This window comes from Leptidea sinapis, chromosome 23 (assembly GCF_905404315.1).
Source record: "Leptidea sinapis chromosome 23, ilLepSina1.1, whole genome shotgun sequence".
Taxonomy (NCBI): domain Eukaryota; kingdom Metazoa; phylum Arthropoda; class Insecta; order Lepidoptera; family Pieridae; genus Leptidea; species Leptidea sinapis.
In genome coordinates, this window is record NC_066287.1 from 2602008 (window position 1) to 2620426 (window position 18419).

Here is an 18419-nt window from a genome sequence, read left to right on the forward strand (position 1 = left end):
TGGTGTTGAAAGAACTGCATTTATGGCCACTGTACCATAGCTAGGTACCCTACTAAAACTACCCCTTATAATAATAAATAAAAAAAAAATTACTTACATGCCCATGGAATGGCAATGGCGTGGAGAATGTACTAAGTACTATCTAACCAACTCAATCGGTCTACTGGAAACCAAAGCGCTGGAAGTATTTCGTTTCGGACCTAACCTAACGGATCAGCCTAGCTGAAATGCTGCCAGTATTCTTGGTACACTTCCCCGTAATGATAGTTTATATAAATATTTTAATACATTTTTAAGATTTATAACCTTAGATCCTTAGCACTTTCTCTCTCACAACAAAGCAAAGAGAACATCAAGTACAAAGAGTATAATATAAAGATTCGTGTCATAATTGCATGTACCTACTCTATTAATTAGTAACACAAGCCACAATATGTTTTTTCCTTCGCGTGCCATGTTTACGATCAAAAATATTAAAATTGGTCGCGGTTATCATCTGTTGCCGTTAGCCGGTGTGTTTGAAGTTAAACTTTTTAATTTAATTACGGCGTTCATGTCCAGTTTTATGACGATACTGGATCTGACTTGATATTAGATTTCTATTTGATGTGCCCGTTGCTCGTTCAATTAAATCCCTATTCGATATTCTTCAGGCCTTGGACTGCGATTGCTATTTTAGTTTTTTTTATGGATTAGCATTATTCCATCCATTTGACCGCAAACAACAAAGAGAGGCTCGAATCATCGACGATCAAGTCATCTCTGTTTGGCTTTGATTCTTCAGCGTTGCGTAGAGATGTGGGTTCTCTCCGCATCTTCTATCGCATATATCACGGGGACTGCTCAGGGCAGTTGTTCAGATTGACACCAGCAGCCAAATTCGACCACTGGAAATTTCATCAGCATCGTGTTGACGACTGGCTCCACAATCTCGCGTTTTACGAAGAACTTCTTGCCTCGTACAGCCACTTTATGGAATCAATAACCGACCGCAGTTTTACCGAACCGATACGGCTCAGGCACCTTCAAACATACAGCCCCCTTAAAAGCCGGCATAGCATCTCTTGAACCCTGGTTTTGCGGATGTCCATGGGCGGCTGCGACGAAAGTCTCTTGCCTGATTGCCTCCTTTTCCAACACCACAGCAATTCCATGAGATTTTCCGTATGCAATAATGCAATATTAATCTACATAATTCAAATCTATGCAATCTAGCGAAAACTTTTCTTACATACGCTTCCATAGCGATGAGAGATACATGATTCTTTTATAAATATACTGCCTGCATTGGAACAACAACTAATGTGGTTATACTGGCTAATGCAGATGAAGCAAGAACTGCTGGTTTTTAATAAAGCAAAGAAAATGCGCATCACTCGGTGATGTATACATATTTGTTCCCCTTGAAGTGGAGACGAAGTGACCTTGGGTTTCATCAGCACTAAAATTCATAGAGTTAACCAGGCGTGTTACCGATTTGACAGATAGCCCAAGGTCTGGTAAGTACCTCTGTCACATGATTTGTTGGGCCGTACATAGAGGTAATGTTATCAGCTTCAAGTGCACCTTTCCTGCCCACTGAGATATTGATTTATAATAAAATACCTCATAATATACTAGGACTCACTGAGCAGAAATTAAAGAAATATATTAAAGCTTCTTTGACAAAGAAGGCTAACTATAGATAGTAAATTATATAGTTTTTGAAGGCAGAATGGAAAAATACATTGTACGAATAAACAACTCAACCTGAAAATGTCAATAGTGTGCTTTCGAAAGTAAAATTTTGTCCATTACTTAAAAAAGTCTTAGAAACTAACTGAAAAAGAGAGGCTGGCTACAGGGTACGACATTGTGGAGAAATGAGGCTGAATACTGGTGAAAATTGCAATTTTTTGTTTAATATTGATTTTATCTATAATTCGAATAATGTATTTATAATGATCCGTGGTTCTTGTCTGGTTTTGCTCAGGCCTCCAAAAATAGTATTATATTAGATAAAATAGGCTAACTTTTTATATGATTTAAAAGATGGGCTGGGAGTTTCTTATTAACTCTTCTCCCCATGTCGTATCAACTTTACACACACTATGGTAAATAAATGTTATTCTATTAAATTATATTATATTCAATAATGATATTATTTACAATTTCGTACTTAAAAATTTTTGGAAAAATTGATTTAAGTCTTATATAATTTAATAACGAATGTTTTATGATTGCAATAAATACATTTAAATTCTATTAAGATTACATTAGTTTATAATGTAATTAGATTACTTATTTATTACCATTGATAAGAGTTGTGAGGGAAAAGCGTATTTAACATAATAAATTTATATTTTATAGGTACACTATAAATGCGTTAGTGTATTTTTAATTCTATCGATCTATTAACTGTAGAAGCCTCGAGCAATTGCTACTAGCATACTTCCGATGCGAATTAATCCGTTAATAAAATTAATAACATGTGCATATTGTAGTGACCCGCACAGCTGCCCGAATAAAAACATAACTTGGCCTCGATAATCGATAATTTACAATATTTCGATGCAAAAAATTGCTATTAAAAGGTAATTTTAGATTGAAATACTGCAAAAAGTTTTACGACGCTTGCGCCGTTGACGCTAAGTTGACTTTTTGTTGCCAGCAGTAAATAAAGGGTTAGGGTGAAAAAGCTTTGTTTTTTCCTGAAAACCTAGATATTATATACAGTCTCAGCGTTGAGTGGTATCGTTAATCCACAGAAGTCATAAATAGGGCCGTGCAATTAAATATTATTCACGACTCTAGTTATAAACAGTTACATAACCTATCATCGTCATTTCAGCCGGAAGACATCCACTGCTGGACAAATGCCTCCCCCAAAGATCGCCATGACGCACGGTCTTGCGCTGCCCTCATCCAACCTATTCCGGCGATCTTGATCAGATCATCAGTCCATTATGTAGGAGGCCTACCAACACTACCTTCCGGTACGTTGTCGCCATTTGAGGACTTAACATCTATGCGAGCTTTGTGCTCTACCCATTACCACTTCAGTTTCGCAACCATCTCAGCTATGTTGGTAATTTTGTTTCTTTTTTATTTTTTTTATTTATGTTATAGGAGGACAAACAAGCGTACGGGTCACCTGTTTTTAAGTGATCACCGCCGCCCACAATCTCTTGCAACACCAAAGGAATCACAGGAGCGTTGCCGGCCTTTAAGGAAGGTGTACGCGCTTTTTTTGAAGGTACCCATGTCGAATCGTCCCGGAAGGAAGCTCATTCCACAGCTTTGTAGTACGTGGAAGAAAGCTCCTTGAAAACCGCACTGTGGAGGACCGCCACACATCCAGATGGTGAGGATGATATCCTAACTTGTGGCGTGTCGTGCGAAGGTGGAATTCGGCGGCAGGAATCAGGTTAAACCGCTCTTCGGAACACTCCCCGTGATAAATGCGGTAGAAGACACACAAGTGACGTCTCTACGCAACGCCAAGTGATCCAGCCGTTCACAGAGCACTGGGTCCGCGACAATTCGAGCTGCTCTGCGTTGCACGCGGTCAAATGGATCGAGCTGATACTGGGGTGCGCCAGACCAGAGATGACAGCAATATTTCTTGTGTGGCCGGACCTGCGCTTTGTAGAGCGCTAGAATGTGGGCCGGCTTGAAGTATTGTTTCTTCTTATATAATCCTATATAAACTATATTTGCGCATTAAATTTGGTGACGGAACCCAGCTTTTTAGCTGCGCTGACGCGGGACATTCAGAGAAAGACTCTGAATGTCCCGCGTCAGCACAGTTTGCTCTCCAGAGTCAGGAGACATCGAGAACAACTCAGTTTGTCACAATGGTACACAATATTTATAACAGGTTCCAAATTCAAATGTAATCTTGTTGTTATTTTCTTTATTCTAAGAGTATCTACGATCAGATTAAGACAGCATATTAAACAGTTTTTTCGTTTTACTCACCAAATAGTTTTTCATTATTATTTAATGTTAGTAATGATAAATAAATTTAGTAATTTTATTATTTCACTTAAAATATACAAACTACGAGACGATGCAGGGAATGTAATTATTTAAAGATAAAAAAAGATCTTCCATAGAATATATATTTTATAATAATGTGATATCTGTTTTACTTTTAACATGGTACCTATAACAAACACACCTGACCCGTATAATTATATCAAAATAACTTTCTCAATGACAGTTTGCAGGGAGAAAAAGTTAATGAGTAAAGCAACACTTTTTGTTCTAGTATTGGTGATAGCTATCTCACGCAATCCTATTCTAAGAAGATATACATGATTTTGACGTTTCTAAGTCCCTGGTACACGCAAACAAAGCCGTGGCTTTCATAACCGTTGCTTTATTAAACAATATTAATATTTTTTTACTCTCTGACATATCTAATGCATTGGATGTTTGGTGCCGTTGTCGTTGCCTCGAAAAAAGGACCTTATAAATTATATTTAGCCCAATTATGGACAATCGAAAGGCTTCTTTGCACAGAATACCTGCTAGGATGGTACCACTACACTAGAGGACTCTATACAAGCACGGAATACACTCCCCAATATTAATCCCAATATGGAAAATCGCCTTAGCAAGCTTAATAGAATTTAACTTAGACAGATAACGGTAGTAGATAGCCCCAACTGATCACAGTCCTCATAAGAAACATTTATTTAATATTGTTAATAATTGCCTACATGGTGGCAGAGGAAATGGCTGCGCATGTACTTTTGCACTGTCTAAGTGTATTAACTTACCGGGCTCAACATCTTGTCAGCCCAAACACACTCCCGGATGTCTTTAGGAAGGAGAGGTTGCTGAGGTTTCTGGAGACGTTGGGATCGCAGAAATAACAAATATATTCCCACACACGCAAACTAGGCGCACAGTCGTCGAGTTGCAGAGATAAGCCGTTATAAATACCATATATCAAACTATAGGTGGGAAAACTATTGTGTTTCGATTTGAAGAGCACCCTAGCTAGTAGTTTTACGAGTGGGAGGCTCCTTTGCACAGGATGCCGGCTAGATCATGGGTACCACAACGGCACCTATTACTAATGTGAAGTTTTCTGTGTTTCATTCTAAAGGGCGCCATAGCTAATGAAATTACTGGACAAGTGAGACTGAACATCTTATGTCTCAAAGTGACGAGCGCAATTATAGTGCTCCGTTCAGAATTCCAAGTATCCTGAGCGGCACTGCATTGCAATGTGCAGGGTGTTCCAATCACCATCAGCTGAACGAGCTGCTCGTCTCGTCCCTTATTGTCTAAGCCTAAAACTACGGAGCTAAAGAGACTTAATATCTTGTCTTAAAGTGACGAGCGTAATTGCAATGCCACTCTAGAATTTTGAGTTCGATAAAGAATCCTGGGAGGTACTGCATTGAGCGGTAATGGGTAGGACGCATTCTTTACTATTAGGTGAACGTTTTGAAGTTTTGAACGTTTATTCATAAAAAAATGTTTATTTATAGGTACTGCAACATGGAATGGTATTTACCGTGAGTTTCAGCACAATGCCGATATATGTAACGTAATTCTTGCATTTTAAAAGTAATACGAAAAACTATTGCACTTCACAACTCAATGTCGGACACCCAACCTGTGGAATAAACTATTTCTATGGTATCAAGGCATATTATTTCCCGTATAGTAAAACATTTTGTCAGACTCACATATTGTGCATTTTGTAATTCTGGAATAAATCTAAATAAAGGTACAGATTTTATAGAAAACATATGAAATTTATGTTTGAAGGATAATTAATACCTATGTGTATTTTGTTGAATATATATAATTATTTATTATGCCTTAACTGGGATTATCGTAATTAATAGTAATATAATAATATTGTAACAATAACATTGTAACGCTTGAAACAAGTTTGCAACTGGAAAAACTTTTTTATAACAATGGGATCAAGAATATTTAACACAAAGTGTAAACACATATGTATGATAAATAATAATGATATTGACACAATTTTACACAAATCATCTTGCCACAAATTAGGCATAGCCTGTAATATAATAAGACAATGATATATTTGATACAATATACTTACTTAAACATACATAAATACATATAAACATCCATGACTCAGAAACAAACATATTCATAATATAAATGTTTGCAACTACCGGGATTCGAACCCGGGACCTCTAGCTCAGTAGGCAGGGTCACTAACCATTCTATCTGTTATAAATATCTGCATAATATTTCTCATTTTGTTATTACAAGTTTATTGGTATTATGTAGGTCAGCAAGGAAAGCTTAACAAACGAGTTTTGCACATGAACTCGCCAATATTTATCAATTTTACGCATTTAATAACTTCAGTGATAAAATTAATTGATATTTTACGATTCGATACATTGATTTGATGTTTGTATTTCTTATAATAATTATCTTATGATATTAGTCTAACGGTTTTACTAATACAATCAGAGTTCGGTTTGTATCCTATAGGAATTCGCTGATTTTATGACATTGAAGTGAGGACTACCTTTTTTTTTATGGAAAAAGGAGGACAAACGAGCGTACGGGTCGCCTGGTGTTAAGTGATCACCGCCACCCAAATTCTCTTGCAACACCAGAGGAATCACAAGAGCGTTGCCGGCCTTTAAGGAAGGTGTACGCGCTTTTTTTGAAGGTACCCATGTTAGATCGTCCTGGAAACACCGCACAAGTAAGTTCTACAGTTACCTGATGTTAACACTCGATGAATCACTAGAGCAGGCCCTTTAGAAAAGTGTGCGCGATTTTTTTAAGGTACCCATTTCGTATCGTCCTGGAAACACCGCTGAAGGAAGCTCCTTCCACACCTTGGTTGACTTAACACGTGTCATAATGCGGAACTACCGCAAACACATCTTCTCAACTCAACGAAATCAAAATGAAACACACCAATTTTCGCCCTTGACTGAAAAGTACTGGTATTTATTACTTCATTTATACTTTAATAAAACGGTGTGAGCCAATTACAATATTAAAGTAAGTAATTAATTACAAACAAACAACATTAAAGCTTACATATTACACAAATAATGGTAAATAAATACAATATTTACTATAATGAAGAATTATAATAATTCGCACTTCAATAAGGCTACTGGAAACCCAAGCGCTGGCAGCTATTTCGGTCAACGGATCAGCCTAGCTTCAACGCGGAAATGCTGCTTGTATTCTTGGTAAGTTTCCCCGTAATGATAGTTTTAATGTAATGCAATCATAGTTTTGTAAATATAGTTATAAGATTTGTTTTATTTGAATAAAATTTTTGATAATATTTAAATTCACTAATAAATAATTATCGAAATACCGTTCATCCATCCCTCTCACAAAAACGCAAGTACTCTGTTAAAATCTTTTGCCATCCATCCGCAAATATATCACAACCAGGCTTGGCTTTGAGTAGAGCGTTGAGAGCAAAGAGACACCTCGATATAGGTGAGTCGCATCTATATTGCCTCTGAGAACTTTGCACATAACTGAGAGATGCTGTGACTTTCGCCTAACCTCGAGGGGGTTGTAGCCTAATGTACCCAGACAAAATTTCGTTGGATACATATCCGTACATACGTTTGTAAAGGTACCTAAGAAAAGCTTTTAGTACCTTTTCGAGAAGGAGTACATAAGTACGTACGTAAGCCGCCGAATTCCACCTTCGCACGACGCGCCACAAGTTAGGATATCATCCTCACCATGTGGATGTATGGCGGTCCTCCACAGTGCGGTTTACAAGGAGCTTTCTTCCACTACTACAAAGCTGTGGAATGAACTTCCTTGTGCGGTGTTTCCGGGACGATACGACATGGGTATCTTCAAAAAAGCGCGTACACCTTCCTTAAAGGCCGGCAACGCTCCTGTGATTCCTCTGGTGTTGCAAGAGATTGTGGGCGGCGGTGATCACTTAACAACAGGTGACCCGTACGCTCGTTTGTCCTCCTATTCCATAAAAAAAAAGTACTTCCCTGGGGATTCCACACACACACATACACACAGTTTCTAGCTTGCTGCGCACTAAAGCACTAAAGCTGTGTCACGGTGTATCTAGATTTCGCCAGCTATATTTTTCTATATCCCTCATAGTGAGCGCAAGGCTCGTTGCCTTATAACGGTCATAAAACCAGACACAGAAGAATCTAATACCATTTTGCCTAGCACATAGATTGAACTCAAGACCTCCAGGTTGTACTATCGCTACGGAATCGGGCAGAGGTAACCTAGCTAAGGTGAATGTTAGAACTAGATCATTGAGAAATAGAAGCATTTTTAATTTATTATAAACAAAATAAATTTTTCTTTACAAAAGTATGTAATGTTGATTAGCATTGATAAATAGTTAATAATTTTCCAACTGTAAAAGTTTGAGGTAATTTGCAGATTTTTGTTCGAAGTATCTATTAAAGATAGAAAAGTTTAAAAAATGAATTTTCTTCTCATATTCTGTAGATATATAATTATTTTTTTGAAAATTATAAGCTTTGTATAAACCTTCAAGAAATGTTTTCAATTATGCGATATTTTGGCGATTTCTTGAGATAGCGGCCTTAGACCGGAACACAGCACGGACACAACTATTTCGGTAGCTAAAAATTTAGCCTAAAACTGAAAATGGCACCGCTCTGGTGGCGTCATACAAGTAGATTGAAATTCAAATAAATGAATTCTTTATAACAATACCCGAACTGAGAAAAAATTGGAAATGAATTAATTGGTATTAAAACACATAGGATCTGACAATTCAAAATGACAGTCACATATTTTTCGAAGGAGCTGTATTGAAATAGTGATCACCCTTAGGTGGAAAGAACTGATGATGCATACTGAGGAACACTACTATGGGGTAGTGTTTTCCAACATGCTTCTTCAAAGAATATTGTGGTTTCATCGCTTTAGACATTTATATGGTCTTAAGCTTACAAAATCAATTACAAAATACAGCTTATTTTCTAGTTATTTGCCATAGCAACTTTCATAAAATATAAAAAAAACATGATATCCCGTGAACCCCACCAGCTAGCAGAGTCAGATAAAAACTGTTACTATAAAACAGTAACACCCTTATTCATAATAGTCTGCTAACTTAAAGCATTGCTAATTCTCACTCTGTCTTCTTCTATTGACCTAAGTCAGAATGAGAAAAAACACTCCTAAGCGGCTGTTTAAAGTTAGCGGACCATTATGAATAAGGGGGTAAGTATTGTAATGGCATATTAGATATGTCTTGCTGATGTACAAAGAACCTTATTTCAGTACCAATGCCCCATACAAAGTGGTATTTCTGCCTTAACTTAATACTATTTGATTGAGTTAAGGGTGGGTTATTAGTAATTATTATTTTTATATTATATTTGGTTCTATTTTATTATAAACGTTTCTCATATATGTAACTCATGGTCGCTCAGAGAGCAATGGAGAGGGTTTTGCTTGGAGTCTCACTGCAAGAATCAGAAATGTGGAGAGTGCTGTGGAGATCTTTGGGGGAGGCTTTTTTCCAGCAGTGGGCGTCTTCCAGCTGAAATTATCATGATGATGATGATGATGATGAGCTTCAGGTCTTCTTTGAAGATACGTGAAAGAGTCCTAACGTAAATCTTAATTTTTCACCACATTTTTTTTTCATTATACGATTTTGGCGGAATCTGACTTCAACGGACTGTTTGGAGTTTCTTTTTCTGAGCGACCATTAAATTTGTTGATTGTTGTATGTAACTACTATTTATATGATAATATACTTTCCTTAGATAATTTATACGTAGTTAGAGCCTCTTGCTGTTAGGCAACGCAAGACAACAGGCCAGGTTTATTACTTTAGTGCATGACAGCAACGTCTTACACTCGCGATTCGCTAGGCACTATATTTTGTGTGTTGCTTAAAATAGAGGTTAACTGTTCACCGCTATTTTTTTCGACCAGTCCACAGCAGTCACAGTCTATCTAGACGTAAAAAATATCTAAGATACTTTCCTATAAAAGAGAGCTGAATATATATAACGGTTATAAAAAACATATATAAAAACGTATTTATATTTTTACAAAGCAAAATGGCAACAGTAAAATTAACAGCCAAATAATAGAAGAGAAATATTTATATGAAATACAATGGAATATTACCAAAAGGGTCGAAAATAGCAACAAAAGGGTATAACCACTTCGGTACGTATTTGGAAGTAGCCAGGGACACCGCAAATCAACCATATGACGGATGACAGATGTTGAATTGTGGAATATTTTGTAGAATTCGCTACTACTGGCAACATTTCATGGAGCAACTAAATAAAAAATAGGTTTTGAATGTTTTATTTTTACAACAGGTTACACCGATATGAACAAATGCTGTCTGACATGAGAGAATATAACTATCAAATAGGATCGAAGCGACCTTATGTCAAAAATATAAAGTATGTATTCTTATAACACAAATTGACAGTTCCGATTGAGATGAAGTTACGTTTCGATTTAGGGAAAACGGATGTTGCGTAACAAGATCGAACGTCAATTGCTGGGAGATGCGTTTTATGTGAAATTTAACTTAAAACATCATATAATAGAGCATAGATAACCCTTTTAATAGTATTAGAAATGTTCGAGATTTGGTTCAACAATATTGGTAATTTCGTACGAGCTTGTCCATTTCTAAATCTGTACTTATTCGCTCTACAAATCACCTTGGAGGCGAAATTTCTAACTTAGCTTTATCACTTTTCATACCATAAATATTAAATACCTTCTACTTAGATATCTATGGCTGACTCAGATTTGGCTTCTTGAAATCCCAGTAGGTATCATGATTTCATTGGTCAGAAATCTTTAGTCTAGTAATTTAGCTCACACAAGGACCTTACGATAAGATATAAGAATCCAAAATGGCGACCAAATTTTGTTTAACACCTACATAATTCCAAAACAATTAAGGTAACACTAAAGTTGAATACAAAATTAAACTTTATAATTGAATGCGGTAATCTGTAATTATCACATTATTTACCCAAACATAATATGTATTATGTAACTTTATTGTATGTTTAAAAATAGATTGCTCTGAAAGATGTCTCTTGACATATTTTGACAGCTGAATTGTTTTTTCTTTTATATTCCGTCCGGGGTAGGAAAAGACCATAAAGTCTGATTTTAACGTATATTAATATTATATTTTTATAGCCGTATTATGTACCTTTTTTTAGAATATTCTAGGTCGACTTTTTTGATTCTTTTTAAGAATATCTATGATAATTATTCTAATATGCTTTAATATTAAAATCTATGCTTCGTATTCAAATAATATATAACTTTTTCATAACTCTACCATGATTTAGAGACATTTTCCATGAATCCAAGAAAACTCAATATTACCATGGAATATTGGTATCATGTCAAAACATGTGCATAATTGAAAGTCGTTTTAATTGCTTTGTTTCAAATGAAACCCGACATTTGCAAACATACGTTATAGCAGCCATCGTCGATTCGTAAATAAATAATTAATATTGATTTGTGTGTCGCTTTGTCGAAACTCGAGTGTAATCGCTGTATCGTAATCGTTTTATGACTCGTAACGGCTTGATTTAACATATTACTTTGAATCTTGAATAAAATAAAATTACCTTCTTTCTTCTTATGGGGCAAACGGGCAAGAGATTCACGTCATGGGGAGTGGTGAAGCAACCGCCCATTGACATATGCAACACCTGGGGCAAGAGAAGCATTGCCTACCTTTTGCTCTTTTCATAAAGATCCCTAAGTCGTTTTTTTTTATGAAAATAATCCGGACGTTCAGCTGATCGTAATTGAAACGCCCTGCACATAACAATGCAGTGCCGCTCAGGATTCTTGAAAAACCCAAAAATTCGAAGCGGCACTACAACTGCGCTCATCACCTTGAGACATAAGATTTTATGTCTGATTTGCCAAGTAATTTCACTAGCTACGGCGCCCTTCAGATCGAAACTCAGTAATGTTTACACATTACTGCTTCACGGCAGAAAGAATACTAGTATCTAGTTGTCCGTTGCATTCGCAACTAAAGGTTTTATCTCAGTTAAAATGTTTGAGTAGAGATTACAGAGAGAGTTGTCATACTGAAACATGCAGGGCAAGACTGACAGGCATTAAGTTGGGATGGCAACATCCCATTCTGCACGGACGCACGCCAAGAAAGGGAAGATATTATTAGGAATACTAGTAGGAAAGTCATCTCCGAAATACGCTGCATTTTGTGTTGTAAATATTACTTCGATCGGTTCAGTAGTTTTCGCATTAAAACGAAGGAAAATTCTGGCTCTCCGTTTATTAGTATAGACAGACAGATTATCAATAGTTTCTCATAATTCACAGCACACACTCAATAAAAATTTAATAACTGTGTTTACAAATATTATAGTAGTGATTTGTAAAATTTTGCTAATCAAATACAGCCTTATAATAGTGCTTTCTATTTGTAATAGATTTTTTAATGATCGTTTCAGTTTTCAGGGAACAATTAATAATGAAATATTTTTCTTACAAGCTATATATGTTTGTCGCGTGTGTTTGGTTTCGTTATGGACAAAACTAAAAATAAAAATATGTATGTAATATAGGTAGGTACTATCGTTTTATAAAAAGGTAAAGTTTGTGCGGTTGTAGGAAGTAATCTCTGGATCTACTGAACCAATTCTGAAAATGCTTTTACCGATAGAAATCCACATTATTTTTGAGTATTATAAGATATATATTCACCCTAAATATGAAAAGAGTTTCGTAGTAGCCGGATTTGCAAATTAAGTCAGTGAAAATACAGTCAAAAGATATAATATGATTGTTTTGTACCTATATATGCATGAAACACCAACTTATATGAATACACTGGTAGTTGTGGATAATTTGCGGCTAACAGCAAATGTTTTATCATCATCATCATATCAGCCGGAAGAGGTCCACTGCTGGACAAAGATCTCCATGATCATCGAGCCTGCGCTGCCCTCGTCCAACTATCCGGCGAACTTGACCAGATAATCAATCTATCTTTGAGCAATCTATTGAATGTATGTCATTAAAATATTTTTGAGTTTGACTCTTGAGGGGGGAGGGGGGGCTACCAACGCTGCGTCTTCCGGTACGTAAAATACAAACGGTGGGACGTTATAATAATAATCTATGCTAATATATGTCGCAGGGATATGATAAAACCAGAGATATGGTCAATTTTCTAAGTGAATTGAATCAAATGTAATAGAATTTAAAAGATGCCATTGAGTGTCAAGATACCACGTACACAAGCATTTTAAAAATATATACAAAAAACAAATATAATAATTGGTAGGTAATCAGATAGCAAAAAAACATTATAATAATATTATATATTATCTACGAGTATAATCTATTTAATATGTTAGTTAGATTTTAAAGATTTCAATTAATTATATATTTTTACTGTTAATAGTAATACGGCAACAGGATCTTAAAATCACGTTAATTATTAACATAGATATAGATATCATATAGATAGATATCATATAGATAGATATCATAGAGAGATAACATATAGATAAGTTCTGGATATTAACTAACATCCGAAATGGGAAGACCATGATTTTATTTGTTTAGATCATTTATAAGACTAGATAGACTATGACAGTTGTGAAAACGTCGAAAAAAAATGAGTTTAGAGTTATCCTCTATTTTAAGCAATGCGCACACTCACAGAAAACGTACACTAAACTAATATTCCTGGCCTGTTTTTATCGGAAGTCTAACAGCAAGAGACTATCTAGACGTATAAATAACCTATCTGAGGCAATTTGCTTTTTTTTCGTTTATAAGCTTTTATAGGAATTATTGTTATTTATAAGATCTGTAAGAAGAACATCTTCTCGATAGGCGAAAAGTGCCGGCGATCACAGCGATGAGTGCCGACATAGCAGTCAGGGTTGGCACTTCTGAGTTATAAAATAATTTTGTTTGGATCTGCCTATTAATTAATTATAAATTATTTAATATATAAAGGAATATGTAATTTACAAGTGGGAGGCTCCTTTGCACAGGATGCCGGCTAGATTATGGGTACCACAACGGCGCCTATTTCTGCCGTGAAGCTGTAGTGTGTAACCATTATTGTGTTTCGGTCTGAAGGGCGCCGTAGCTAGTGAAATTACTGGGCAAATAAGACTCAACATCTTATTTCTCAAGGTGACGAGCGCAGTTGTAGTGCCGCTCAGAATTTTTGGGTCTTTCAAGAATCCTGATCGGCACTGCGTTGTAATAGGCAAGGCGTTTCAATTACCATCAGCTGAACATCCTGCTCGACTCGTCCACAATTTAAAAAAAATTTTTTGGTGCTATTTCGTTGTCATGCGAATGTCAAATTTATTTTTAAATGTCTTCTGTTTTATAGGCTAGGAATTCATGTTACAAATTAATTATCATTGGAGATATTATATTTTTGAGGTTTTTAAGTAATTAAGAGGTTTTAGACCGGAACGCAATAATGCTTACACATTACTGCTTCAGTACAGAAAAAGGCGCCATTGTGGTGCGCATAATCTATCTAGCCGGCATCCTGTGCAAAGGAGTACTGGTAAATGCCCTTAGCAGCCTCATATGACATCCTTGGGCCTAGGACTACCCTATACTTTTTATGCCCCGGTGAAGTACAGGGCAAAAGTAAGGGCATAAGTAATAAAATAAAAGGAAAGGAACGAGTTCTCGTATATTCGATCTTCGGAAAATTTATTAAAGTAGGCGTTACTTTGCGGAAAGCCATAATTATACAAATTATTTGAGTTTTCTTCGTGTTTTGCCTCTACACGAGGCATCCTCAGGACGTGTTGTCTCGCCAAAATCTGGCGCTAGACTCAATGTCTACGAACACGTGTCGAATTGTTTAAAGACAAATATTGGCGGAATTAACACTAAAGAAAACTCAAATCATTTGTATATTCGATCTTCGATCGACCTTTTGGCTTCTTTCATTAGCATCAATACTTTCATACAACCTCTTTCATTCTTGGTACTTTTAATCTGATTCTTTGCCAATATACATCAAAAGGCATAAAAGGCATTTATTTTCTCAAAATTGATTCCTTTAGAATTCTTTTTGATGTCATTTCTTATACTACTAGATACTACTACCGCTTCGGAAACAAATGGCGCTCTGAGAGAGACGAAGCGGCGCAAGAAACTCTCCCAGCATTCTTTTTTCTGCGCTCTTTTCAATAAAAATATACAATATTGTACAGTCGCTATAAAATAATCACAATCTAGTACCAGGCTGTCCGATCATTTAGATATTCAGCAGTGGAGTAATAGGATTTACGACAGAGCCATTTCTTTATAAAACATTTAAATTTATTTATAGATAATGCCTGAACAGTGGCTGGGACTGTATTGTAGAAGTGTATACATTTACCCTTAAAGCTATTATGTATCTTATGAAGCCTAGCCATCTAGACCTTTACTTGTACTTCAAGTACCTATATACAAAAAAATTTCATGTCGTTCAGCTCAAATTATACAAGTATACATAACAATTATTATTTTATATACAATAACATATTGATGTTTAAAAATTGTCCAAATTACATGAACTGAACCGAAGATATTTTATTTTGAAGTGTAAGGTAAGTAGTTCTTATTAGGCCTAACATTCTTATAAGAATTGAATGCGTTGAAAATAGATTTATATCTGGTTATTTTTAAAACTTAACAACAATTATATTATACTAGTTGCCCCGACAGACGTTGTTCTGTAGATAATAAAAAAAAAACAGTTTTATAGGAATTTGCCAATAATATTTCAAAACATCAAGAATTATTTCTTAAAATATGCTCCCTGTTGTTATAATGAAATTGTTTCACAGCGGAACTGTGAAACCGTGCGTCACTAAATTCTCTCATAGAAAAAATGTCCATACAAAACAAATATTGAAAATAAAAATATTTATGGGTCCCAAATCGAAATAAAAACTACCCTATCTCTCAAGTTGGACCAAACTGCACTCCATGAAGTAATCCCAATTAAAATCTGTTCATTAGTTTAGGAGTCCATCGCGGACAAACAACGTGTCACGTAATTTATATATATTAAAATTTTTGGTATTGATGTGATTTTTACTCTGAGACAGTAAGTATAAAAATTATTATCTGAAATTGTCATGTAATATTTTAAAACATATTTTGTGTTTATGCTCATTTGACATTGTCAGAAACAACGTGAGCATTAAGTGAATTATTAATTCTATTGCATTTGTTATGTTATGTATGTACACACATATAATATAGGTAACATAAAATTAATATTTATATAAATTAAAAATTATTATTTATATTAATTAATAGATATAAAAAGCTAAATGTTGAAGATGCTAATACTGAATTGTGAAGAAAACTTAATGTTTAATACGAATTGTTTTCAATGCTATTTAAATGTTAGCTAATAAAAATATGTTTTTTTTTATTCATAGGTACGGATTAGATTATGATTATCATATTGTAAAAAGTTATCTACAACATTGAAATTGTGTTATTTAAGAGAACGCAAAAGATACAAAAAAGAGACATCAGGAAGAGTTTATTATATATTTTCTAATTGTTTTTCTCTTTGTAGGTACTTTAAGCGCAGGTATATTAAGGCTTAAAGTAATTAACAATAAGATGGTCTCGTCATTATATAGAGCAGATCAAAGTTGATTGAGTGCACAAGTTAATGAAAGAAGTTGAGAAAGGTCAACCAAGGCGATCAGATAGGGGGAAGTATAGTGAAAAGGGCCACGTAAAGAGTAGGTATGTACTTTGAATAAAAGAGCGTGTATGAAAGGCTTGATGCGAATAAAAGAAACCAGATGGGAATTATGTAGAGACCTATCAATCTCTTTCTAAGTAAACTCTACCTAGGCCTTACTCCTTGGGAAGACTAGTGTAAGTAAGTCAAAATATATTCTTAATAGCATTAAGGAATTTATAAATTTCAATTATCGTAAGACATGTCATCAAATAAAATCAATTGGGTCTAATACAGACATGAATTTCCTACAGATATTTCTAGTTAAATGAAAGAAATTCTGTAAAACATGTAAATTGAAGAAGTTTCTACTAACGAATTCTTGAGATTTTTCAAAGAAATCCAAGGAATATCTAAGAAGGTATGTAGACCTACATTTCTTTTATTCAGAACTTAAAACTATGTTTAATTGGTTTGGCAACAAATGTAGTTTTTAATAATTTTTTGTTGATAATAATTTAATTTTCAAAAGATTTACTGCCAAGTATTTGCTCATCAAACGCATTTAAATATTATTTCCACATTAAAAAAATATTTTTACTTACGGTATGTTGGTATGCTCTTCAATAACAACTCATCACTTCACAAATTTTGATCACAAATATGTATAATGAAAAATAACCTCGATCACAGCACTTTTAATTAAATTTTAGAGGATTTTTGAATATTGCAAGCGATACAAAGGCTTTAGCGGAGATAAGAGGCTGTTAGAGAATTTGAAACAAAATGCGATATCATTTCGGTGAAATGGAGTTGGGCGCCAAAACTATTTCGTTCTCTTTTCACGTCACTGAAGTCATTTTCCGATGTAGAGTCTGTTGAGTTTACGCAGTTATCACAAATCACAACGGATCGCCGCACCACAGAACACAAATGATAGTCATCAAAGTAGGAAAAAATCGTCACAAATGTTTGTAAAAAAAGCACCGCACACAAGCACAAAATAGTGTCCAATTAACGATAATGTTTGTGGAAATTTTAATAGCGTTCCCCACCGAAGAAACCCGACACAACCAACTCCTGTTGAATTTAAACACTTAATGACCGGTTGGAGGAAATTGTCCGCAAAACGCACGGCCCAGCGTAGTCCCCTCTCGCTCTAATTAGTACGTAACTAAGCCGCTTGTATGAGCGGTTTGGCGCTAGTGTCGACCAAAGGCGGGGCTTGTTTAGAGGCGGTCGGCATCAAAGGCGTAGCTGAGTTCCGATTGGCGGATCGATCCCACGATTACGTTTCCTACGCTACGTGCAAGTCTGGGCTGGTACCGGCGCATTGATCTTCGGCGCCTATGTTGCCATTAATTTTTTTATGGGTATTTTTTGGCGGTGCTCGGAGCTTTGGTAACCTGTTACTAAGACCACGCCCAGCAGAAGGCTCTGTACATCCGCTATCAATCGAACGTTGCGTCTTTTTATCGAAGTGTGCGTTTTTTTTTCTTTGAGCGACGGTCTCTTTTGATTCCCTCTGTAGTGTCAGTTACGATGTTGAATTTTTTATGGGACATTGTATTTTGTGGTTGTTTTATTACTTAGAGTCAACTGTTTGACACTTGTGAGTATTTTGGAAATGGACAAGAGCTGTAAGATCGTTGTTTTGACGTGTTGGATATGATAGATTTCCTAATTTTTTTTTTATGAATTACAA

General features: G+C 35.4%; 1 protein-coding gene across 2 annotated transcripts in view; it reads right to left on the reverse strand.

Annotated features, from left to right (window-relative positions):
* Positions 1–17826, reverse strand: part of LOC126971427 (homeotic protein distal-less) — a 125912-nt gene extending 108086 nt beyond the window's left edge. For both annotated transcript variants that reach the window (XM_050817747.1, XM_050817746.1), the window contains exon 1: positions 17320–17826. The gene's annotated coding sequence lies outside the window, so the exon portion shown is untranslated. The remainder of the gene's footprint in view (positions 1–17319) is intronic.
* Between the last annotated feature and the right edge of the window lie 593 nt (positions 17827–18419).